General features: G+C 44.2%; 1 long non-coding RNA gene across 3 annotated transcripts in view; it reads left to right on the top strand.

Moving 5' to 3' along the window:
- LOC140694721 (uncharacterized) overlaps positions 1-22,041 on the top strand; it is a 40,901-nt gene extending 18,860 nt beyond the window's left edge. Inside the window, exons 5-6 of one of the 3 annotated variants that reach the window (XR_012070611.1) lie at positions 6,783-6,842; positions 21,565-22,041. This is a non-coding gene — a long non-coding RNA (uncharacterized lncRNA). Of the gene's footprint in view, positions 1-751; positions 1,006-6,782; positions 6,843-21,564 lie in introns of those variants that run through there. The other 2 variants (XR_012070677.1, XR_012070725.1) reach the window with 2 other exon arrangements.
- The last annotated feature ends 3,939 nt before the right edge of the window (positions 22,042-25,980 follow it).

A 25,980-nucleotide genomic window follows, 5' to 3' on the forward strand; every position in this document is an offset into this window, starting at 1 on the left:
AGCAAACCAAGAGAACACCAATGGATGGATGGATAAACAAAGTGTGATATATACATACAATGGAACATTATTTAACCTTAAAAAGGAAGAAATCCTATTACATGCTACAACATGGATGAATTTTCAGGACATCATGCTATGTGAAATAAACCAGTCACAAACAGACAAATACTTATGTATGATTCCACCTGTCTGAGGTATCTAAATGAGTTAAATTTGTAGGGACAGAAAGTTGAATGGTGGTTGCCAGGGGGAGGGGAAAATGGGGAGTAATTATTTAATGAGTATAAAGTTTCAGTTTTGCAGGATGAAGAAGTTCTGGATATTGGTCGCACAACAATCTGAATATACTTAACACTACTAAAGTGTGTTCTTAAAAATGGATAAGATGGTAAAATTTAAGTTATGTGCTTTTTTCAGTTAAAAAAATGTAAAACACTACATGAACAGGTCAAAAAGCAAATTAGATATAACTAAAGAGGAAATTAATAAACTAGAAGATACAGCTGCAGAAATTATTCAGAATGCAAAACAGAAACAAAGAGATATTAGGAAACATTAATGATACAATGAGAAGCTCTAACATATAGACAACGGAGTTCCAGAAGAATAGAGAAAATAGAAAAAAATATTACTCAAGTACAAAATGCCTGATAAATTTTCCAGAATTGATGAAAAATATGAATCCTCTGATTCAGAAATCAGAATGAATCTCAAGAGTAAAAATAATCCATACGTGCATTCTTTACAGGGAAACTGCAGAAGAACAAAGGCAGAGAGACTGTATAAAAGCATCTCAAGAGCAATCAAAATGAATGATCAACTACTGAAGGCAGTAGGAAAACAGTAAATAAATGGTGGTATCATATGTGTAAAATGTGTACATTTTACATCAATACATGGAATATTCAGTGCTAAAAAGAAATGAGCTATTGAGTCATGAAAATATACGGAGGAAACTTAAATGCATGTTATTAAGGAAAATAAACCAATCTGAAAAGGCTACATACGGTGTGATTCCAAGCATATGACATTCTGGAAAATTGCAAAAAAGTTTGCAGAACTATGGAGATGGTAAAAAGATCAGTGGTTGGCAGGGGTTATTGGAGAGGGAGGGATGAATAGATAAAGCACAGGATTTTTAGGGCAGTGAAACTATTCTGCATGATACTATAATGGTGGAGACATAGCATTATAATTTGTCCAAACCCATAGAATGTATGACACCAAGAGTGAACACTGTTGTAACTATAAACTTGGAGTTTATGATGATGTGTTAATGTAGGTTCATGGATTGTAACAAATGTACCACTCTGGTGAGAGGTGTTGATAGTAGAGACTGTGTGTGTGTGTGTGTGTGTGTGTGTGTGTGTGTGTGCAGTGTTCAGAGGGTAAACAGAAACTCTTGTACTTTCCACTCAATTTTGCTGTCAATCTAAAACAACTCTGAAAAATAGGGTCTATTTTTTAAAAAACCCAAGAGGAAAAAAAAGAAAACACCCAAGTGAACAGAAAGAAAAAACAAATAACCACCACCAGCAACAACAAAAGAACAATAATTACATTGACAGCAAACATCTAGACACAGAACAATTTAACAAAATTTTAAAATACACATAACAAAAAATTCAATGCTGGTTATTACGAGAGATGATGATGCCCTATTCCCTACTCCCTTCCGCCCACCCTCTGTTTTCATTAAGGTGGATGGTAGCTTTTATTTTGTAAGTAGGAGACGGGATAAACCAAGGTGAAGGAAAGGAGGAGAAAGTTTATTGAAGGAGGAAGGGCATTTGTTTTTAAATAGTGATATTGACCTTGGGAGACAAGGGGTCTAGAAAGGCCATTGATCCGTTTCCACTTTTGGAGGGTAAGATTATTCTTATATCAATCTCTGACTTCAGTCACTTTCAGTATGGTGCCCCTTGTATAGGAGCTTAGAGCTCTGGATGCATGATCCTATTTAGTCTCTGAGAGAAGTCATTCACTAACTCTGTTAGACAATGCCAACCAACATTTCTAGATATCTTGGTTGCTCTTATGATTCCTGATATTTGTTGGTTGAAATTCCACAGGTTCCCTGTGATTCCAATGTGGTTTTTTTTTTTTTTCTGCTTATGGGCAGAGTAAGGCAGAATAAGATTTTGAAAATTTTTATCTCCAACCTGGACCTTTCTCAGGAACTCCAGGCTGCTAACAGAATATTGCCGCTGGAATGTCTACATAAGCATCTCAAATTTAATGTCCCAAAATCAAGCTCTTGATTTAGTTCTCTCAACTTGCTTATCTTGCTGTTTTTCCTATCTCAAAATGGCAACACCTCCCTTTCAGATGCTTAGGCCAAAAACTTAGAAGCATCTTTCTCTTCTTTCTTCTCTCGTACCTCATGTCCAGTCTGTCAGGGAATCCTGCTGCCTCTATCTTTCAAAATATGTCAAGAATCCAACCATCACTCATCACTTCTGCTACTACCACACTGGTCCAAGTCTCCATAGTCTCTCACTTGGATGACTACAGTGGCCTCCTTAATCATGGTAGAAGCTCAATAAATAATTGTTGAATGAATAAATGAAGCAACTTCCACGTATGGATTATCTTTGGTTGTTTGGTGGCTCACAGTTAATGGTTAATCTTGAGACCCCTTGCCATATTTTGGGGAGAGGGTGGGAAGAAGAAGTAGTATTTGGGCAGCAAGTATTGTGGGCCCATGGAGAAGACAACGGGCAGAAAACTTGCAGCAAACATGAAAAATGCAGGAGAGAAGAATCAGTAGAACTGGGACTCTGAGTGGGAATCAGCAAAGAGAGTTCCAGTCCCTGAGTGCCCTGTTCCTGCTGTTGTGACTGCCTATCCTTTGCCTGTATAGAGAGCCTGGCTGGATACCCTCTTCCTCTGCTGACCTGTCTAACCTGGGGTCCTGTGAGGTGATCTCCCCGAAGTCTGGACAAGTGGTCACCATCACTGAAGACCTGCTGAAGAGCAGTTTCCTTCTGAGCTTCACTGATGCTTCTTGTAGAGGGAAGGAGTTGAGTTGATCAAGCAAGTTCTTCAAACAGCTGGAGAGTAAAGGCAAGGCAGGCATTTAGGTGTGGCCTGGCCAAAGATCCCTGCCTCTCCTCTAGGGGTGCCGCATGTCCCCATCTTCTCCCTCTTCCCAAGGAGATCCAGCAGCTGCTTCCTACAGTCTAGGTCTTCTGCCTGCTTTAGGGGTCCTTCTGTAAGTTCATCGTTCTCTCCCCTGACTTTTCATAGCCATCCTTTCAGTAGGCACCTGAGGCCTGATCCCTCCTCTTGGTCACTCAGGGGCTCTTCTCCAGACTGGCTGATGGAGTATGGTTTGGGGAAAGTGCTTGGCTGGGTCTCCTACATGTTCAATTCAGTTTCCTCATTTGGGTGTGTTTTAACTTCCAACTGGGATCTTTGCCATGGTAATTACAACAACCACACTCTGCATGGAGGGTCTTAAAGCTATGTGGGCAAACAAAGAAATACAAAGGAATTCTTAAGAAAAGCCTAGTAGTTAACAGAATCTGCAACCCCACCAGACCTGGGAGCTCTGTACTCGACTGCCCATAACTGCTTAGTGAGTGTTATTCTAGCAGCTTGAAATTCTTTCTACAACCACATGGAAATCAGATATTCTGAGGGAAAGGGAAGTTTCCCCACTCCAACCCTGCTCTTCCTCGAGCCCTCGCCTTCCAGCCAGTAGCACTGTTATTCACCTGACTGCTTGAGAGAAAAACCTAGAAGTTCACCTTCATTATTCCTTATCCCTCTCTTCTTATCCTATCTGTCAGCAAGGCTATTGCCTCTGCAAGATATGCTCAGAATCTGTTTTCTTCTCTGCACCATTGTGTTCATGCCAGGCAACCTCAGTGATCTGCCAATTCGTCTTCCCAATTCTACTCTTGTCTTGTGGCCGATCACTCTCCCCACAGCAGCTAGAATCATCTTTCAGGGACAAGCCAATCCCATTACTCTGCTTAAAACCTCCCAAAGCCTCCCATTGAACTCTTGATACATTTCAAACTTCTGACGACGGTCCATGAGGCTGTGTGTGATGGGGCTCCAGCTTTCCTGTCCAGCCACATGTCTTACTGCTCCTCCCTCTGCCACATGGCCTTGTCTGTTCCTTCAGTGCGCCAAGTGCATTCCTGCCTCAGCGCCATGGGATTTGTTGTTGGGGAATGCTTCAAACGCTTTGTGAAGATTTCTTCAGGGCTGGCTCCTTTGTCTTTAGAACCTAGCTCAGTACTATTGCTCCATAATGAAATGTCCCCAGACTCAGTGGTTACAGAATAGCAGTCATCTGTTTTGCTTACTGTCTCTAACTTGGGCAGGACTTGATGAGGATGATGGATTTTTATTCCACGCAGCATCAGCTGGGGCAAATCAACCAAGAACTGAGGATCTGCTTCCAAGATGGCTCACTTCCACAGCTGGCATATTAGGGCTGGCAGTCATCTGTTAGTAAAACCAGAACTGAGGGCTGAGGCTTTGGTTGCTCACATAGCTTGGGTCCCCAAAGAGTCAGATAGAAGCTGTATTGTCTTTTTTCTTTTCTTTTTTTGGTTGGAGGAGGTAATTAGATTTACTTTTTTATTTATTCTTAGAGGAGGTACTGGGGATTGAATCCAGGACCTCATGCATGCTAAGTATGCATTCTACCACTTGAGCTATACCCTCCCTGCCAAAGCTGTATTGTCTTTTGTGATTCAGCCTGAGATGTCACATAGCATCACTTTTGTGGCACTTTATTAATTTTGCAAGTCAAAAGACCTGTCCAAATGGAGGAAACAGACTCTACCAGTTGAAGGGGGAGTGGCAGGGTTCTGCAACAGCACACAGAAATATCCAGAATCACCCAGAATATTGCTTTTTTGGTTGATTCTGTAAGATTCTTGATAATTCTGCCTGCCACAGATACCTCCTCAGTGTAGCCTCCCCAGACAGCCGTATGTAAATTAGCTTCTCCTCTCCAACCCCAAATAGTCATTCTTTACCATTTCAGTCTCTGGTTCCTTCACTGCACCTTAGTTATCTTGTCCTTTTGTTTCTTTGCTCACTTGCAGCCTATTACAAGAATATAGCCTCCTCAGAGCAGGAGTTTTGCATTAAGGGAGGCCCAACAAGAGGCTGTTGCATTAAGCTCTGACAGTTGAAGTTGGAGAGGTGACGGCTATTTAGAGATATGTAAAGGTGGAGATGTTGATATTGGGTGATTGACTGGATGTGGAGCATGAGGGGAGAAGAGAGGACATTAGGTGGCTGGTTCATCTCAGAGTGAAGAAGAGCATGGGACTGAGGGTGTGCAGAGCGCAGGATTGCCTGGCAGAGGCCGTGCTGAGCCCTGCACCACTGGAGTGGTAAGTGGTGTTATGTGTGTGGGGAGTCTGGGTGGATGCTCACCATACCCCTTTCCTTCCCTTCCGAAGCTTCCAGGCACATCTTGTGGCTCTCTTGCAGTTAGGTAGGGACCAGGTGAAGTCATGGCCAAAGAAATGTGAGTGGCAGCTGAAGTGCGTCACTTTCAGGCATGGCCTGCTAAAAACCATCCTGCAACATCCTGCCTGCCCTCTTCCACTTCCTCATAGGACGTGTGTGAACCATGGCAGCGTCATGGATGGGAGGGGCCTAGATTCCTGAGTGACTGTGTAGGGAACCACCCTTTCACAACCTTTTTGATTTCATGACACAAAACTTTTGAAGAGACAAGGACAGTTGTAGAATGTCCTCATGTTCAGGATTTGTCTCAAGGTTTCTTCATGTTGTTATTTAACTTCTTCCTCTATTCCTTGTATTTCCTGCAAATGGAAAGTCAGCTGTATAGCTCACTTCAATTCAGGTGAACTTCTTTGGGGAAGAGGTATCTCAAAAGTGATGTACTTTATAGTACATCCTATCAGGAGGGACATCGGTGTCCAGTTGTCCCACTTTTGACGATGTTCTGTTTGAAGACTGAATTCAGATGGTGCTTGCAGATTTCCCCATCGAAAAGGCACTTCCCCATTTTGTAATGAGTATGTAAGCTGTGGCGTAACCCTTGGTCACAATTCTGACATTCTGTTCCTGAATAACATCTCACCTAATGTTTTTAGCATCCATTGTGGTTCCTTCTCTCAACTGTTTATATTTAGTATTTTTCTAGCATTTTATTGAGCAACTCAGTATGTAGTGGGTACTCTTCTAAGGGTTTTACCTGTATTTTCTCCTTTAATCATCACAATAATCCTATGAGATAACTTTCTCCATTTTGCAAGTGAGGAAACTGAGGCATAGAGAGGTGTATTAGTTTCCTATTGCTGCTGTAACAAAATGCCACAAACTCAGTGACTTAAAACAATATACATTTAGTATCTTTCAGTTCTGGAGCCCAAAAGTTTGAAATGGGTCTCACTGGACTGAAATCAAGGTGTAGGCAGGGTTTCTTTCCTTCTGGAGGATCTAGGGAAAAACCTGTTTCCTGGCTTTGACCAGCTTTTAGTGGCTGCCTGCATGCCTTGGCTCATGGTCCCTTTCTAGCTTTAAAGCCAGCAATGGCAAGTCAAGTTCTTCTCATACAGCATTACTCTGATCTGGCTTCTGTTGTTACATCTCCTTCTTTGACTCTGACTGAATCTCTCTTCCACCTACTTTGTCCACGTCTAAGGACCTTTGCAATTCCACTGGGCCTACCTGGATAACCCAGAACAATCTTCTTATCTTAAGGCTGACTGATCAGCCACCTTAATTCCATCTGCAACCTTAATTCTCCTTTGCTATATAACCTCATATATTCACAGATTCTGGGGATGAGGACACGTACATCTTTGGAGGAGCCATTATTCTGCTTACTACAGAAGGTGGGTAACTTGCTTTGATCACACAGCAGGTCAGCAGCAGAGCTGGCATTTGGGCACTGGAAGTCTGGTTCTAGGACACATGTTTTTGATCCCTATGTATACTTATGCTACAAATGTACTGAGTAGTGGGGTTGGGATAGTTTACAATGACTTGTATAAAACATCCCTCCAGCCTCTCTCTTCCCCTGATTTCATAAGTTATCATGAAATTCTCTATTACAGTTTGGCTTCCCACAGTATGCTGTTGTGTCTAGATCTAGAGTCTGGAGCTAGCTGGCTTGGATTCAAGTCCCAACTAGGTCATTTACTTGTTATATGATTTGGGCAAATTATTAAAGTCTTCTGTTTCCCAGTTTCCATAATGTAATATGTAGAATTAATGGTATTTACCCCATAAGGATGTTTGGAGGATAAAAAGAGTCATCATAATTAAAATGTTTACATAGCAGGTGCTATGTGTTAGCCAGGATTCTTATTTCTGTATATGCCTATGGGATCCCCTGGCCAGACTGGTTTTCTGGCCCTCATCTCTCAGTGACATGTAGATTATCGACATCTTGGCAGCATCTGCTTTTTGTCATTTAAATTTTTTTAAATAGACTTTTTAAGATCAGTTTTGGACATATATAAAAATTGAGGAGGTACTACAGAGAGTTGTTCTCATACAGCTCACTCTCAGTTTTCTTTATTATTAACATCTTATGTTAGTATGGTACATTTGTTCCAGTTAATGAACCAATATTGATAAATAATCATTAACTAGGGGGGAGGGTATAGCTCAGTGTTAGAGCACGTGGTTAGCATGCATGAGATCTTGGGTTCAATCCCCAACACCTTCGTTTAAATAAATAAATAAATAAACCTAATTACCTCCTTCCCCCAGGAAAAAAAAAATCATTAACTAAAGCCTATGCTTTATTGAAGAAGAATATAAAAAAAGAGTATGTATATATGTTTGTGTAACTGAATCACTAGTCTGTACACCAGAAACTAATACAACATTGTAAATCAACTATACTGAAATAAAAAATAAACATGAGGAAAAAAATGCCTGGGTATTTGAATATCAAGGTTACTGTTAATTAAAGAAAATCAGACATCTCTAAATAAATAAATAAATAAATAAATACACATAAAGTCTATGCTTTATTCAGATTTTCCTAATTTTCACCTAATGTCCTTTTTCTTGTTCCAGGATCCCATTCAGGGCACCACATTACATTGGGTTATCATGTTCCCTTAGGCTCCTCTCGGCATTGACTTTCTCGGACTTCCTTTGGTTTTGATGACCTTGACAACTGTGAGGAGTATTAGTCCCTTTTGTACAGTGTTTTTCTATTGGAATTTGTCTGATGGTTTTCTCATGGTTAGAGGAGGGTTATAGATTCTTGAGAGGAAGACCACAAAGATAAAATCTTACGCTCATTATGTCATGTCAAGGGTCGCACTATCAACATAAGGCATCATTGTTGGCACTGACCTGGATCACCAGGCTGAGGCTGTGTTTGTCAGATTTCTCCACGGTAAACCTGAGTCTTTCCCCTGCTTTCCATCCTGTGCCCAACACACGCTGAAGGAGAGGGGAGCTGTGCTCCAGCTCCTCGAGGCATGACTTAGTTTTGTAGGGCTATGTAATAAAGTACCACTACCTTGTGGCTTAAAATAACAGAAATGTATTCTCCCATGGTTCTGGAGGCTAGAAGTCTGCAGTCGAGCTGTCGGCAGAGCCGAGCTCTCTCAGAAGGCTCCAGGGGAACATTTGTTTCACGCCTCTCTCCTAGCACCTGGGGCTGCCGCCAGCCCTCGGCCTTGCTCAGCCTGCAGGGGCATCACCCCAGTGTCTACCTCCTTGGCACAAAGTGTTCTCCCTCTGTTGTCTTTGTGTCCTTCTCCTCTTCTTATAAGAACACTAGTTACGCTGGATGGGGGCCCACACTAGTGATTTCATCTTAACTTGATTCCATCTGCAAAGACCCTATTTCCAAATAAGGTCATAGTCACAAGTCCTGAGCATTAGGACTTTAAAGTATCTTTTTGGGGACACAATTCAATGCATTACAACAGAGCAGTATCTATATAAATTATCAGGAATTCTCCTGCATAGATTTACCACTTCTTTCCTATGTATTTATTTAATCATTTATTTATATCAATGTGAACTGCCACCTTGCTATACCCATTTATTAGCTCCAGAGGTTGTTTCAGGGTTTTCTAAACAATCATGTCGTCTGTAACTCCTTCTCAATCTGCATGCCTTTTTTTCCTTTTCTTGCATTACTGTAAGTAGCTAGGACGCCTCGGACAATATTGATCCAGAGTGGTGAGAGAAGACATCCTTGCTTTATTCCCAATTTTAGGGGGAAAGCATCCAGTTTCTCACTGTTAAGTACGACGTTAGCTGAAGGGTTTTTTGTTTGTTTGTTTGTTTTGCCCATTTGGATCATCTTTGTCTTTTAATCTGTGTATTTAGACTAATCACATTTAAAAACTATCTAAAAATTTTTAAAAATACACTTTATTTTTTAGGGCAGTTGTAAGCTTACAGCAAAGCTGAGCAGAAAGCAGAGTTCCCAGATATTTCCTCCCAGTTTGTGAATTGCCTTCTCATTGCCTTGAGATAATTCACGTTTAAAGTGATTATTGGTGGTGCCTGATAAATATCCACCAGGCTCGTAACTGTTTTGTATTTGTTGTACCTGTTCTTTCTTTTCTCTCCCCTTCTTTCTAACTTCTCTGGTTTTAATTGAGCATTTTGTATGATTCTATTTTAAACCTTATCTCTTTTTGAAGAAAAGTTCTGCTGCTATTAGTTACATTAGTGGTTCTCAACTGACAGTGATCTTGCTCCCTCGGTGACATCTGACAGTGTCTGGAGATGTTTCTGGTTGTCATGACTGTGGGAGGATTACTGGTATCTAGCAGCTGGAGGCTATGCTGCCAAACCTCCTACGAAGCATAATTCTGTCTCCCACAGCAGAGAATGATCTGACCCAACATGTCAATAGTGCCACTATGGGCAAACCTGAATTAGGTAAAAAGAAATGATGTATACTAGTTAGGAAAGGCTGGGCTAGGTTTATAAAAAGCATCCCCTCAAATCTTATTGACTTGGAGCAACTCAGTTTAAGGAAGCAATCTTACCAATGCACCCCGAGGTGGGGGAACTGGAATTATCTGATAAAGAACGCTAATGACTCTTATACAATAATACAGTCTTTTTCTTTTGGTTGCCAAGAAGCTCAGAACTATGGTTAATACACAACAGCAATGGCATTTGTGGGTTTGTTTTTTTTTTTTAAGTGAAGTACTGTCAGTACACTGTGTCAGTTTCTGGTGCACAGCACAATGTCCCAGTCATGCATATACATACATATATTCATTTTCATATTTTAGCATTTGTGTTAATTCAGGTGGTCCAAGATGTAGATGCCAAGACGAGGTTAGACTCCACGAGATTTACTGAAAAAAGACCTGAGAAGGAAACTGTGAGGAAGCTGGAGGAGGTTGGGAGAGCATCAGGCTGTGTGGAGGAGAGGAAGGAAGGGTAGACAGGAAATGCTAGAGAGCAGTGACTTCTAAGAAAGTTCTGGCTCTGCCGATGAGGAGTCCTTGAGCCAAAGTCACTCGTCAGAGGAGTCCCATGTCTCCTGGGTACAGGCCTACTTTGGGGCCCGTGTTGTGCTCAATCATTGATTGTGAGCTGCCTGGGGGAAGTCGTGATGGTCAGACACATTCCCGCAGATGGAGATCTGAGAGGCACATTCTCATGGCTGCTTCGGTCCACCCTGTCGCACTGCACAAATATGATGTCCCACAAAGGTCCAGGGAGCAGCTCCTCCATGGCCCCTGGAGGCCTCTCTTCCTTAGGGAAAATGGGGAAGGGAGCTTACTGGATAACTGCAGCCCCCAGTGATGCAGCTGATCTCTGGGTTGCAACTGGTACTTAGCCGTTCTCTGCTCCACTCTCTCCTCTAAGTTCCCCTCCCCCTCACTGATCACCTCTGCTGGTGGCAGCGTCCCTGGTGGTGTGACTCCTGGTTGTCATCACCTTCTCAGGCTGGGGTTGCTACACGTGTCCACTCACAGAGGGTACGAGAGGGCACTGATGTGGATCATGTGGGTTCCACATGTGTCCCCGCCCCCATCTCTACCTCCTTCAGCCCATCTGGGTCAATTTCCCTTGGCAGTATGGTGATGCCTCCTCTCATAAGCAGGACCCCGATGAGGAGCTTTATCTTGTAGTTCAGTGGGACCCTTGTCTTGTCCCCTGGCATGTGTGCTGCCCCTCTGGGGACTAGAACCTTCAACCTTGCAGAACCCAGAGTTGCAGGCATGGGAAGCACCAAAGTGGGTCATGGGAGTGATGGTCAGTGGGGCCACTCTTGCTTCCCCACTTCGGTTCCCAGACCCAGGAGGACTTCCTGGTCCATGGCCAATCTCCTTCTCTGGCTTAGGTGACCTGCTGTCTCTTGGCCGTCTGCGCCCCAGTCTCACTTTGTGGCTCTCCTGCCTTGTCTCTTAACTGAGTCTCCCACCTGGATTCATTTTTGACACTCAAATTGCTGCTAAGCTCCTGCCACCAGGTCCCTGGCTTCCCACCTCTTGATTCCTCAGGGCCGGGGCCAGCCCAGCAGTTGCTCAGGAGGCTCAGACCAGCACCAGCCTACGACCTTAAGCCTCAGGTTACCGAATGGCTCACAGACCTTTGCCCCATCAAAATGCCCCGGGACAATACACATAAGAAGAACAGAGCAGACTGTTGGAGGAGGCACCCGCATTGCTGAGATTATCTGTCTTGTTCTTGTTATGCTAATGCTTTGGTTAGAGTGAGGTATTTGATAGGATACACTGAGAGCCCTGCCCAGGCTGGTTGTTTTATTAGTCGTTTGTTTTGAATGGGTAATTATTCACAGGGTCCAAAAGGCAGTACAAAACAGTATTCAGTGAACTCTTTCCTACCTACTACCTCTAATTTTTCAGCCACCCTGGTTCCCCTTTCTGGGCAGAACAAATATTTTCAGTTCTTCCTGATACTGTAACACGCATATTTATATTAGCTTACCCAGATGGTAATATACTATACACATTGTTCTGAACCTTGTGTGTAATGGTTTTTAAAAATCTAACAGTGTATCTTAGAAATCATTGTAAATCAGTAGCTAAAGAGCTTCTCATTCTCCTTTTACTGATACTTTGTTGTGTGTGCGTGTGTCTGTGTGTGTACATACCATAATTTATTTAACCAGTCTACCAGTTGATGGGTATTTAGTTTTTTTCCTAATTGTTTGAAATTATAAACAATGTGGTGAATAACTATGTACATTTCAGGTATGTGAAGTGTTAAGCCTTTTTCATCTTTGCCAATATGAAAAGATAAAATTAGTATCTCGATGTTGTTTTAATTTGCCTTAATCTTAGCCATATGAAATTGCTGTGTTTTTAAGATAGAAATAATTGTGGCCTATCAGCAATTTTATGTGATTTTGTTTCTCTCATTGTGAGATTGAAACTATTTTAACCATTTAGAGTCATTTACCTATAACTTTCTTTTCAGAACTTTTGTCATTTAAAATTTTGGAGGTTGCTTTTTATTGATTTAGAGGATCTCTTTTTATAATAGAGAAATTAAGTTCTTCTTCTGTTATACGAATGTAAAAACATCTTTTCCCAGTTGGCTATTTGTCTTCTGAATTTGTTTATAGAGGTTTTATAATCAAAAATTAGTTGGGGAGGGTACAGGTCAGTGGTGGAGTGCATGCTTAGCATGCATAAGGTCCTGGGTTCAATCCCGAGTACCTCCATTAAAAACATATAAATAAATAAAATAAACCTAATTACCTCTCTCCCCCCCAAAAAATAAACAAACAAATGTTTAAGAATCAATTTTTTAAAAATTTAGTTGAATTTATCCATCTTCTGTTTTATGGATTCTGGATTCAGGTCCTAGTTAGAAGTGCCTTTTTTTTTTCCTTTTCCCTCCAAGATTATATAGGAATTCTGTAATTCTGTTGTGATTTCTTTTCATACTGGAGCAGATATTGTGGGTGAAGTCAGTCATTTCAGAAATTGCTGCTCTGGGACTGGAAACCTGAGCAACAAGGGATCTGCTTGCTTCATTTAAAATTTACAGACTTCAGGATATTGGGGGGGGGGATGTTCTGGGTGTTCAGGATTAAGATGACCCTCTGCCTGGAACTGGGCTGGGAGACAAGACTTATAGGAACCAGATAAGAAGCCTCAAAGGGTATGTATAGTGAGACAAAGCCAGGAGGCTCCTGGGCTCAGCCAGCCATGAAGGGATCAGTATGTCTTACTAGGCCACCTCCAAGCTCTTGTGTTTGTTTCACACCTACTGGAACAAGCTGCTGCAGCCCAGCCTGGACACCAGCAGGGACAAGTGGTGGGAGCCCTGGGTTCTGCACATCCAGCAGTGTTGCAGGGCCACGAGCTCCCCTTCTGAACTCGGACTTGGCATCACTCCCTGGGCTGCCCCGTCACGTTCTGTCCTTTCTGCTTGTTGTGAGCCTTAGCACCTGGAGCCTGTCTCATCACCTCCTCCTTCCCTGTGAGGCTCAGTAAATACTCATCCTGCCCTGTCCTGTCCTGGACACTGAGGGTGGAGAGAAGAAGGAAGCAGAATCCCACGGGGTTCTGCCCCCAGGGGCTCACCACTATGAGAGTGCCTCTCTTCCCAGGGTCCCCAGGGCAGCACCCTTCCTCTCAAATTCTTCATGACTCTTATTGTGAGGGCCTAGGCTTTAATTTCCTTTCTTTTCTTATGTTTTTAATTGAGGAATATTATAGATTCAATAAAATGCACAAATCTTAAGAGTTTCCTGACTTTTGATAATTCATACACCCCTATAACCCAAATCCCAATCAAGATATAGATCTTTCAGTCACCACAGAAAGTTCCCGGTTGACCCTTCCATTTACTCCCCCCAACCCCATTCCATTGGTCAGCTTTCTATCCCCTTGGCTTTGTCTGTTACAGAACTTCAAAAAAATAGAACTGTTTTTGTGTTAGCTTCTTTCACTCAGAATAATAATTTTAAGATTCAAAAAAGAAAAAATAAATAAAAAAAGAAAAAAGTTTTTAAAGAAAAAGAGATCCATTCATGTTGTTGCCTATTTACAGTTAATTCCTTTTTATTGTTGATTGGGAGATATAAGTTCATAATAGCAAACTCCTAGAGGCAGAATACGGATTGAATAGTTGAATAGTTATACCAGACTCTGTTTATGCACTGATCTGCTGAAGATATTTGCATTACTTGTAGTTTGGGACAATTACAAATAAAGTTACTATGAACATTTATGTACAGTATATGAAGATATACAATTTTATTTCTCTTGGGTAATACCTGGGTGTGGATTTGCTAGGTCTCTGCTTAAATGTATGTTTAACATACATATATGTATTTTATATATATATAAACAAACACTGCAAAACTGTTTTCCAAAGTGGCTGTGCCATTTTATACAACCACTGGCAGTGTATAAGTTTCAATTGCTCCACATTTTTACAGACGTTTAGTGTTGTCAGTCTTTTCAATTTTAGCCATTATAATGGGTATAAAGTGGTATCTCATGTTGCGTTTTTAACTTAATGCATCTTGGAGATTTTTTCCACATCAGCACATGTAGATCTGCTTCATTAACTTTAATGGCTGCTCAATCTTTCACAGGAAGGATCCATCACAATTTATTTAGCTAATCCTCTGTTGATGGACAATAAGGTTGTTTTGTCTTCGACAATGCTGTCACAAACTTTCCTGTTTATGAGTCGTTGTGCAAATGTGCAAGTATATCTTTAGGATAAGCTCCTAAAAGTTGAACTGCTGGGTCCAAAGATACGTGCATTTAAAAATTTTGATTGATATTGACTGACTCCTCAGGTAACAGGTCAAATTAGCTCTTATCAGAGGATCTGAGACACCCCCCGAGCCAAGTCTTCCCCAGTCCTCCTGGGACACACATGCTGCCTTCCACAGAACTCACCGCTTTTTGACATTTGGTCTGATATGATGATGTGAGTCTCAATCTTTCTAAAATTACATTTTATTTTATAGAATGGATGCACTATAATCTGCTTAGTCATCTCCCTATTGTTGGATCTTTACTGAAGTTGCTTTAGTTTGGAGCTACACAGATAATCTTGCAAAGAGAATTTTGGCGAACAGGTCAGCTTACACTTTTGTGGAAAAGGTTGTCTAAGCAAATGAAAATAGCTTTAAAATAGCTAACATTTGTTGAGCACTTGCTGTGAGCCAGACACTGCTCTAAACCCTTTGCGATATGTTTCCCTAAAACTCCTATGAGTTAGGTAATATTATTATTGGTTTAATGTTATGGATGTGAAAGCTCAGGCACAGGTGAATAGTATTTCCAGGATCCTAGAGCTGATGAGAGAGGCAGCTGGAGTTAAACCCAGTCAATCCAGCTGGAGTCAGTGGTCCTGACCACTGTGCTGAGATGCCTGGCCTGGAGTCCTAGACTGAGGATTTGGTTCAAAAGTTTCCCATATTTATGAGTGAGATGCTATCAAATTACTTTCCAAGAAGGCTGTGTCATTCTCTTGTCCTACCAGAGTGAACATGAAGGCCTCTTTTCCCTCCAAGGAGTGTGTCTTTTTCATTTCCATATCCTGGGTTTGGGGATATAGAAATGAAATACACCCAGCATAAGGTCTGGCATAGAGAAGGTAGGTGCCCAAGGACTGCTGACTAAAGAAATGGTTGGGTGGAGGGATGGCTGGATAGAGTGGAGCAGACAGGTGTATAGTGAGGGCACCAAGGTCACATTAGAGTGGCCCTTGCCCAGTGTGGCTTCCTGCCTTGAAAATTCATTCATTTAACACAAGTGTGAAGTGCTCCTTATTTTCCTGTCCTTACCCTCAGAAAGCTGCTTGGCTGACCTCCGCCTAGTGTATGCTTAAGTGTCTTCCTCTCATAAGAGAGGCCTGCCAGAGAGGCCTGCCATCACCATCTTGTATAAAATAGAACCCCCACCTCACCCTACAACTCCGCATCCCTCTTGCTCTGCTTTTTCTCCATAGTATCTATCCCCTTCTGACATCTATTTCCTGCTTTTTAGCCACCAGTATTTTGTTTATTGCCTTTCTATGTTCCTTGTTTCTCCTCCCTGACCCACTAACAGAATATAAATCTTACCCGGGGTAGGCTCTTTGTTCTTTTGGGGAGGTGGGGGAAGGAAATTAGGTTTATTATTTATTTTTTTAACGGAGGTGCTGGCGATTGAACCCAGGACCTAATGCATGCATACGCTCTCCAACTGAGCTATACTCTCCCATTCTTTGTCTGTTCTGACCTCTCATCCTCAGTGCCAGGAACATTTCCTGGCATTAGCAGGCGCTCAATCAATATTTGGTGAATATGACACTTATTCTTCCTTGTTCCCGGAGCTGGGGGTGCAGCAGCCAGTGGGACAGAGGACCCGCCCTCAGGGCCTGACCTGAATCCTGCCCGGGACTAGGAGCTTGGAGAGCCTCTAGGCTCGCGGGCTCATGGTCACTTAGCGCGTGTCTGAGGAAATCTAAAAGGGGCAACCACTGCTCAGAGGGGCGTGGCCCGCGCCCCCAGCGCGCCCCACTGCGCCCTCTGGCGGCCTCCCTGCGGCCCTAGTCGGCCCCGCGCTGTACTGCGGGGGGACCTCCCTCCGGCCGTCGCGCTGGAAACCTCGGGAGCTCCCGGGCGCGCTTCCTCCGGACTTTCAGAAACTTCTGCTTTCGACCCGAAAGGGAAGAGGAAGGAGATCTGGGAAAGGGCGAAGCGCGGGGCGGGGCCGGCGGGGAAGGAGGAGGAAGGTCCGGGTCCCGGCGTCGTCTTCTACCCCGTCATCCGCGAGACGTGTTTTTTCAACTGCGAGGTCCCCTCATTTTTGGACAGCCTTGCTTTTCCCCCGACCCAGCTCCGGTCTCATAGGCCGCCCCTTCTTCCTACCGCCGCCCCCGGAGGCCACGGGCTGGGAGGTCGGAAGGCGGAGGCGAAGTGTCCGTTCCTGTGTCTTCTCTGGGATCTGATGTCCCTCGGCCCTGTCCTAGGGCTTTGGGGTCAAGGCAGGCGGTGCCTCTGTGTTTGGCATCGATCTCCACGTTCCGCGGGCACTAGGCGTATCCCCTCCGGCACGATGGGGTGGACGCCTGCCCGACGACCTTTTGGAAGGGAAGAGCAGGCGGCCACCGGAGCAGAGGTCAGCGCGCCACCTGGCGGCCGCAGCCCGCGTCCCGCAGCCCAGGCTGGCCTTAGGGGTCCTGGCGTGGGCGTCTCCTCCCAGGCCCTGCCCTTAACGCAGGATCTCCGAGTCCATTTCACTTGGTGGTTGGGGCCCTGGGTCATTGGAAATAGGCACTTTAAGGTGGGTTCAGGTTTTAAATTGCTGAGGAATGACAAAAACGGGGTAGTTCCTGTTGGTGTTGGCACTCAAGTTTCCTGCCTTCGTGGTTGGTGTGAGGGCGCCAAGTGACCCTCCCTCCTCTCTACTCTATTCCCCGCCCTCATCTGTATTGTTTTTTTTTAAATTCTAGTTTTGGCAGGGCATGTATGATTATAAAAGGAATGCATACTCATTGTTAAATAATTAAACGGAGAAAATATCTTACGGTTTCTGTTAGAAGTCCTTCCCTTCACTGGAATATGGGTTTGTGCTCCCTGAAAGTGCAGATTTGCTGGTTTTCTTTCCTAGATCCCTGCAGGACGTTTAACCCAGGATCAGCATTCCCTTCCTGATGTTGGTAGGACTGGCCCATCCACTTCCAGGGTCGGGAATGGCACTGGCAACATCTTTAGAACTGCTGGGGTTTGGGGGCAGTCAGAGGGGAGGCAAAGGCTATCCCCCAAGGTTTCTCACTGTTCTCTTTTTGCATAACTTTTTTTGGGAGGTAAGGAATTAGGTTTGTTTGTTTGTTTATTTAGTGGAGGTACTGGGGGTTGAACCCAGGACCTCATGCATGCTAAGCACGTGATCTACCACTGAGCTATACCCTCTCCTCCTTTTTGCGCAACTTGATTACATTTTTATCCTTGTCAGGTTCTTGCCCACTCATAGACAATTTTATTTCATCATAGCAGGTTTACTTTGACATATCAGTAGAGACTCACACCGCAGGTGAGCTCTTTTCTCACCTGTTAATCTGAGTTGTTCACGGAGCCAGATCAGTGATGGGCCAGTATCCCAGATCTGGGGTGGTAGAAGCCAAGTTTGTGGTCCACTCTCCTGATTTAGTCAGAGATGTCCAGTCCCAGAAGTTCAGGTTGCAGTAATAGCAAAATGACGCTCATTTTGTACCTTGCATAGTACAAACTTGTATTTATTCATTCCTCATAAACACGTGAAGATACCCAGTTCATCACTTCTACACATATAATCCTCCAAAACTTAGGTGTCCTCTTTCAAAGAGCTGACAGCCTATGTATGTCATGTGGTTTATTCAGGAGCCTGAGGGTGGACAGGGTGAGGACAAGTGTGGGTGCAGAAGCCAAGTTTCCAGAGATTCCTGCTCATATGAGACCCCAGGTCATTGTCTAGTGTGGCGGTTCCCAGGTTTTGGGAACCCATGAAGTGTCCTCCATGGTTATTGGGGTAACAGCACAGACCTGTCCGTGTTGCTTTGGCATATCAAGACATTAGCAAAACCAAATACTATAATCAGTTTAGAAAAGAAGGGGTCATTTAACATCAAGAATTTTGAGAGAACAAAAAACGATTTTTTTCTCATTTCATTAAGGACTGGTGGAATAGAAAAGGCAGTGTGGGTCCCCTTGGGAATCTGAGAGCCCGGGCTGATTTTCTTCATAGGACGCTGGCTGCCCTGAGCATCTAAGGTCTCACTGACCAAGAGGGGACATCTATTCAGGATGTAAGTCTCTGGAAACACAGACTCCACTGTATTGAATCCAGTATCCCACCTGCTAGGTCTGTGGCCAATCACCATCTCTGGACTCTGGGACCTTCAGGATAGGGTCTGTCATTGCACTCCCCACATTGTTTTGTGGATCTGACTGGCTTGCTGACTGAAGACAGGAACTGCGTTAGATCTGGTGGCTGGCCACCTGGCACAGTGCCCAGCACTCAGCATGTACTCACCAAATGCTTATTGCCTGAATGATGAATGAATTATGCTCCACTTCACTCTTTTGTATTTCCCATTAAATAATTAAGGAAGTATTCACTGTAAGCTACTTCAGAATGAGAGGGGAAATGGCTAATTTCATGCTGAGAGAGGAAATATATTTGCCAGTTTTTCCCACTGGCTATTTTATAGCCACTTGAATTTTTTTTTAATGGAAGTACTAGGAATTGAACTTGAACCCAGGACCTCGGGCATGCTAAGCCCGCACTCTACCACTGAGTTATACCCCACCCCCTCGATTTCCTTTTAGGTTATGTATTGTCTGTTGGGCAACTTACACTGTACAAAAGAGAGGAACTCCTGCCTTTCACTGCCCCACTTTCTAGAACAGGACTTTTAAGCCTCGTTGCATGTTGGAATCAGGTGGGAGAGGTTAAAATACTGATACTCAGGGCTCCACCTCTGACCAATGAAATCAGAATCTCTGGGCATGGGGTCTGAGCATTAGTTTGTTTGTTTGTTTAGCGTGATTTATTTATTTATTTAGTTTTTTTTGGGGTGAGGTAATTAGGTTTATTTGTATCTTTAATTTTTAGAGGAGGTACAGGGGATTAAACCCAGGACCTCGTGCACACTAAGCATGCGCTCTGTCACTTGAGCTGCACCCTGTCCCCCCTGGTTTTTGTTTATTTTTAAAGTAGTTTTTGCCAGTGAGTCTAATGTGCATTGGTGACTGCAGCCTGCAGCCTAGAAGCATCTTTTGTGCTCTAGCAGCTGAGCGAGAAATAGTGAAGCAGGGGGAAGCCATGGACAAGGAAGGGAGACTGGGGCTCCAGGCCTGGCCCACAACTTCCTGTTAGCTTAAGCCCTGGGTTTTTCTTCTGTGAGATGGGGTGATGACGGCTGCCTCATAGGTTTGTGGTCGAGATTATCTGAGTGCCTGGCACAGAGTAAGTGCTTGTGATGGCTGGTTTTCCATGTTACTGTCTAGGTGATGGTACCCAGTTGTTTGGTTAGGACAGATGTTGATACGAAGTTATGTTTTAGATGTGATTAACATTTAAATCAGTAGACTCTGAGTAAAGCAGATACCCTTCCATAATGTGATTGGGCCTCAAAACAGTTGAAGGGTTCAGAGAAGAAGACTGACGTCCCCCCAGTAAAGGAAGGAATGCTGTTTTTAGATTGCTTTAAAAAAATTTTTTTTAAATTCTTTTTTTGGGCGGAGGTAATCAGGTTTTTATTTATTTATTTTTAATGGAGGTACTGGGGATTGAACCAGCACCGTGTGCATGCTAGGCACGCACTCTACCACTGAGCTATACCCTCCCCCTTAGATTGCTTTTGGACTCAAGACTGCAACGTGGACTCCTACTGGAATTTCCAGCCTGCTAGCATGTCTTGCAGATTTCAAGATTTCAGATTTGCCACCTTGAAGTCAATCTCTCTCTCTCTTTCTCTCTCTGTTCTCTTTCTCTGGAAAAGCCCGAAGAATTCAGTGCTCAGTCAATGATGGCTACTTGTTACCATCTAACTCAATACTGGCTAAGGCTGGTTTGGGGCAATAAATAAGGCTGCAGCTTTATGGGTCAGGATGAGGGGCATTATCTCAAAGAAGTGATAGTGATGTGCTTCCACTGTGAAATTCCAGAGTAAGAAGTCCGAGTGTTTGTACAGTAAACACATGGGACAAAAACCCTTGTCCCTTTCTTACTCTGAAACCTGGAGATTTTGGGGGGGATGACCAGAAGGGATGTCCTGAAGCACAGGGCACAGCTCCACACAGACCTGGGGTCAGGAGGCCCGGCTTTGGCTCCTGGCTGTACCACCAACCTTTTGTGACCTTGGGCAAATCCCCTGCCTCCTCTGCCTTTTTTTTTCTTTCAATATGCTATTATTATTTATTTATTTGTCTCTCATGGAGGTGCTGGGGATTGAACCCAGGACCATGTGCTAGTGTTAGCCTTGGGCTCTATCACAGAGATACTCCCCTACGCTCCTGGCTTTTAGCTTTCTGAAGGGGTTGGGCTGGGTGATGTGTGAGGAGGTTTCCATCCCAGAGCCTCTGAGTCTAGAGTTTCCTCTGATGATTCTACTTGCAAAACAAGTTTCCTGTCAGTCTGCTTGTTTACTTGCTGGAGTTTGGTTTCCTAACTCTGCTCACATACATGGAGACCTTCCCTTGCCTAACAGGTTGCCCTGGAGAGGGCAGAGACCACACACACAGGACTGAATGCTGTTCCACAAACTCAGGTGTAAAAGAAACAGCACAAGCTCTGGTCCTCTTCGACTGATCCTAAGTCTGACTAATCCCCCATCCTGTCTGATGTCAGGGGCCTTGGGACGTCAGTCTTCAGACGTTACTTCCAAGCTGTTTGCTGTCCTAGGCTGCACGGTCCTGGTCCTTTTGGGCCTCGCTGCTGTTTTGGTGCCATGCTGGTGGAGCTGGGAACCCCTGTGCCCAGGTCATAGGGGTAGCCCTTGGTCATCTCCTCTGAGCATCTGCCGCCTTCCCAGAGCATCTTCAGGAAAACTTATTGAAACTGAGAGCCATGGAGCCTTTCCTGTGTGGGATGCTAAGGGTACCCAGCTCTAACCATTGACTTCAGTGGCTTTGTTCTCTATCTGCAGGATGCAAGACCTCAACTTGCTGCAAAACGCCTTTTGTGCTTCCAGAGTTGCCAGGCAATGAACGTTTCAGGAGTCTCACACACATTCTCCCACCTTCTTCTACTCCAGTCTGCCCTGCCCCCTGGTGGAATTTGAGGGTGGCGACTGCTCATTGCCATTGCTGCCCAGGTCTATGTCTGTGAGGCTCTTCTCCTGTCCAGGGGGTGTCATCTAGCCTCTTGAAGCTGCAGTCCTTGAGGACCCAGGGGGCCACACAACTGTGGTCTTCCTGCAGCCAGGCAGTGACCTCATCAGAGGCGGAGGATGCCACCTCCCTGGCTCAGGGTTGCACCTGGTGACCTGGGTGTGGATGTAGTGCTGCCTGATGTCCTGGGCCTCTTAGGACCCTCCTGATGAGAACTCTTCTGCTTCATCCTGTGGCTCCATAGGAATCCACCGAACATCTCTGATGACCTAACTCCTCAAAAGGCCCCACATATTAGTCATGAGTCTGCTGTTTGCAGATGATGGAAACTCAACTCAAGCTGCTCACAGTTCTGTTTTTTAAGGCAGTTTGTTGGTTTATATCGCTGAAAACTCATGGCAAGTCTTCAGGTGTGTCTGGAACGAGGAGCTCAAACAATGTGGTTGGAACTCAGCCTCTCCTGTCTGTTCTGCTTTCCTTTGTGTTGGCCTCACTCTCAGGCAGACTTTCTCCACTTGGGTGCCCTCAAAAGTTCCAGGCTTATGTCTTCCCTAGAGCTACATGGCTTGGTAGAAAAAGAGCTTCTCTTTGCCTTCAGTCCCTACAAAAGTTCTGGCATTGGGTCTCCATGGCTTAAGTCACATGCCTGCCATTGAAACAATCCCTGTGGAAGATAGGAGTGAAATATACTTCCTCTCCCATGAGAGTGGAGGTGGGAGTGTGTATGGTTCCATCTGTATTACTGGGATGAGAGTGAGAGAGAGGTAGTTCCCTAAAGGAAATCAAGGTGCTCTTAGAAGAAGAAAGGAGAAAAGATGCCAGGAAAACTTCAGGTGTGTGCTACATCCCAGCTCCTCTGCATCCCTGCTTGGAGAACAAGTGAGGCCCAAGCTGGGATCCTAACTACAGCTAAACATTACTGCAGAGACGTGTGAGGACCCGTCAGGTGAGAGGCACAGGGAGCAAGAGCTGTGAGAGTTCAGAGGAGAGAGTGAGTGTTCAGACTGGAGCTGTGTCATTGAGCAGAGCAGTGCTTCTCAAATTGTAATATGCATGTGAATCGCCTGGGGTCTGGTTAAAATGTGGATTCTGATTCAAGGTCTTAGAGTGGTGGTTCTCCACCCGGGGCAATTCTGCCCTCCAGGAGACGTTTGGTAGTGTCTGGAGACCTTTATGGTTGTCACAACTGAGGAAGGAGGCGCCCGGCCTCTGATGGGTGGAGACCAAGGATGCTGGCTCAATGTCCTCTAGCAGACAGGAGAGCCCTTCACGAGTAAGAGTTACCTGGTCCGAAATGTGAGTGGGGCTGTGGTAGTCTGGACAGCATGGGACCAAGGGAGCGCATTCCAAGCAGAGGAACTTCCCAAGCAAAGGTACTGAAGGAGGTAGAAGTGTCTGGTTAATGGGGACAAGTGCTAGGCAGCCTGGTGGGCGGGGAGGGTGCAGGCTGATAGAATCTTAAAACTACAGGTATCCTGGGTTGGAAGAAAGTCCCAAGGTCACCTACAACCTTGCTGCTGACACTGTGCTCTGGGTGGGATGCAACTGCCTCTGATCCTGTTAGATATGCAGAGCTCAGGCCCCACTCCAGCCCTTCTGGATTAAAATATGCTTGTTTGTTTGTTTGTTTGTTTATTAATGGAGGTACTAGGGATTGAACCCAGGACCTTGTGCATGCTAAACACATGCTCTACCACTGAGCTATACCCTACCCTCTAATCTGCATTTTTAACAAGACCCAGGTGGTTTGCACACATGTTAAAGCTGAATAAACATTGGCCTATAACAGTTCCTTAGGATAAGTAGGTCGACCATGTTGCAGTTATTGAGCACCTACTGTGTGGGCAGATTTGAATGAGATAAGGAGCTAACTTACGTGGAGTATAGATTCTGCTGTAGAAAAGCAAAATGAACTCCGAGTCAGACCTTCTAATGGCAGGTGCCCGGCCTCACCCCTCCCCCGTTCTCTGGGCCTTCGCAAAGGAGCAGATCTCAGTAGTTAGTTTTGGTGACAAGTGACCCTGTTCCCTTCCTTGGTCAGAGCTGTTTGGACCTAGGGTAGCTTGTGACCCCAGGGCAGCCACTCCAGATGTTGGTCAGGCCAGCAACTTCTTGAGGAGGCCGCCTTGACAGGATGGACAGCCCCAGAGTCACCTCTCTTGAACTGGAATTGGGAATTTCCAAGGGAGGTTGTTAATTTGCAGTGGGAGTGATGGTCAGAGCAGTCTTGGTGGCCACCAAATCCAGGAGGGAGCCAGTGGTCTGAGGGGGTGCTTGATAAAGCAGGCACCACGGAGAGGTGCTGGAGAAGCAGGGGGACCCTGGGAGAAACCAGCAGTTGGGGAGAGAGACAGGGCCAGACAGCAGAGGAACCTCTGACCCCAACAGCAGTCCAGTCTCAAAGCGATACAGTTGAACCATTTTTCTTCCCCTAAAGTCACTTGACAGTTTACATGTAATGGATTTACTTACAACTATAGACAGCTTTAAAGACAAATAATACTATTCCAAGTGGAGGAGGAAGTTTCCAAATTGCTTCCACTTTAGCTCACATACATTAATTTTGGGGTACACTTCCCTTTAAGATTATAGTGTTAGCTGCCTCTCTAACAGCCATTCCCCTCTTTCCCACTTTCCTTCTTCAGAGAATCTACTTTTTTTCAGGGATGCGGAAAACTGAAATACTGTAGAGACTTGGCCCCGCTCCTGGGCAGACCCCAGTGAGTCTGAGCTAGCCATGGTGGTCTCATCTTTTTGCCAGCAAATGGGAACAAGCATGCGGCTCAGTTCTGGCTCATGAGGAAGTCTTGTACTAGGGAAGAACAGATCTGACTCCATACTGGATCTGTTTCTTTTACTTTAACCTTTGTGTTCTATTGCTTTTGCTACAAGTTAATCACCAAAGGGATGTTGCCTATAAGCTTAACTTACTCATAATGGCCCATTTCTGGGAACTCTGCCTCCCACATAATGAGTGTTTAGCTTAAATACCTTGGTATAGCTCACAGGAAACCTCCTGCCCAGGCCCACCTGTGAATGACAGCAGAAGGAAGAAATTAACACATCCTCTCAGGAGGCTGACCTGAACCAAGAAATGTTTGACTTTGCTCCCCTGTAAGTAAAAAAGCAGCATGAATTCTAATTCAGGCAAGATGGTTCATTGGGACAGTAGTCCACCATCTTCTTGGTCTGCTGGCTTTCTGAATAAAGTTGCTATTCCTTGCCCCAACAACTCATCCACTGGTCTGTCGTAGGGTGAGCAAGTATGAGCTTGGACTTGGTAACAGTCTGCTGATGGCTTCTGGGAAAGTGGTCCAGATTCCTACGAAAGAGCTTGGAGGAAATGATTCTTTTTCCTATCAGACATCTTAAAATCTGAATGCCTGGACCTGCTACAGTCCACAGAGGTGAAAGATGACAAGTAGCAGGGCTCATGCCCAAGTCTTTGAGTGATTGTACCCAGAGGAAGGAGCCCCTAATCTCTAAGTCTTCTCTTTTGTGAGATAATAACCTCATTGTTAAAATTCTTTTTTAAAATCCAACAGTACTGTAATTGATTCAAAGATACAGCAGGTTATTAATCACAACTAGATTAATATAATCCTGAACAGTAAATATTTTAGAAGTTATCTATCAGTGCACTTCTACTCTAAGTTCAAGGGCATGAGTATGAAGTCAGCTTCTGTTTTAGGGCTGCTGTTTACAAGCTGGGTGACCCTGCATCAATTATTTAATCTTGCTCAGCCTTGCTTTCTTCATACAGTAAAAGGAAATAAAATCTAGCCTGTGGGAATTCAGTGAGATAATGTTGTATTATGTTTGCCACAGATTAGGTACCCAATAAAAACTAGCTATTATGGTTATTATCGAGATGAAAAGTGTATGGTCTTTGCTTCAATAATATTACAGTCAACGAGTATGGAAAAGACAAACAGCCATTAAATACAAAGCAAGACCTGACAGATGAGTGGGGGTGAAGTCGTGGGAGTATAGGGACACATACTATAGGAATTCAGAGGTGAGAAGAGCTTGATGAACAGAAGGGGAGTTGGGATTATGATTGATTTTCATAATGTTCTGAATTTTTCAAATTCCCTGCAAAGAATATCTATTGCCTATCTTGTAAAAGTTACTAAAATATAGTATACACTCCTCAACAAATCTTTTCTTTTCTTTTTTTTTACACCATTCATTCATTTATTAATTTTCTTCCATTCCTTCAGGCAGTAAGT

The sequence above is a fragment of the Vicugna pacos genome, chromosome 1 (genome assembly GCF_048564905.1).
Source record: "Vicugna pacos chromosome 1, VicPac4, whole genome shotgun sequence".
Taxonomy (NCBI): domain Eukaryota; kingdom Metazoa; phylum Chordata; class Mammalia; order Artiodactyla; family Camelidae; genus Vicugna; species Vicugna pacos.